The sequence below is a fragment of the Alexandromys fortis genome, unplaced genomic scaffold, assembly GCF_014885135.2.
Source record: "Alexandromys fortis isolate MF-2015 unplaced genomic scaffold, M_Fortis_MF-2015_v1.1 scaffold_17, whole genome shotgun sequence".
Classification (NCBI taxonomy): Eukaryota; Metazoa; Chordata; class Mammalia; order Rodentia; family Cricetidae; genus Alexandromys; species Alexandromys fortis.
This window is the reverse complement of record NW_026067896.1, coordinates 7,620,466-7,620,983: the sequence shown is the minus strand read 5'-3', so window position 1 is coordinate 7,620,983 and position 518 is coordinate 7,620,466.

The window sequence follows — 518 nt, the reverse complement described above, 5'->3', positions numbered from 1 at the left end:
ATGACTGCATTTATTACCCGGTGCTAAGGTCTGAATCGCCCCACTTCAGTAAGGTGAGGTACCTAGATTTACCATCCCTCGCCTCTCTTTCAAACACGCTGACAGCCTAGCTTTATGCAGTTTCGTGGTTTTCAATCCTATCAGTAAGTTAGCAAGAGTTATTATATCTCTAGGTCTGATCTTTGCCTTTGTTCGAGTTTCAATCTGTAGCGTGACCTAACTAACAATCATTCCCTCCGCTTAGACGTCAAGTAAGCAGTCCAAACTACACCAAATCTAAAACTGAACTCTTGGTTCCCTTCCTCCGTAGAACTAGCATTTATTCATTGGTGCAACAAGAAGGGAACAGTGCAGAATTTGGAAAGAGCAGAGAGTCGGCTAATGGCTTGAGCCCCTCCCAGGAGGCGTGGAGAGGAAGGGAGGGTGGAAGACAGGGAAGGAAGAAGGGCCCACAACGCGCAGGCGCGACCCTCGTCCGCCCGCTTTGGCGGAGCCGCGAGCGCACATGCGCAGTGCGG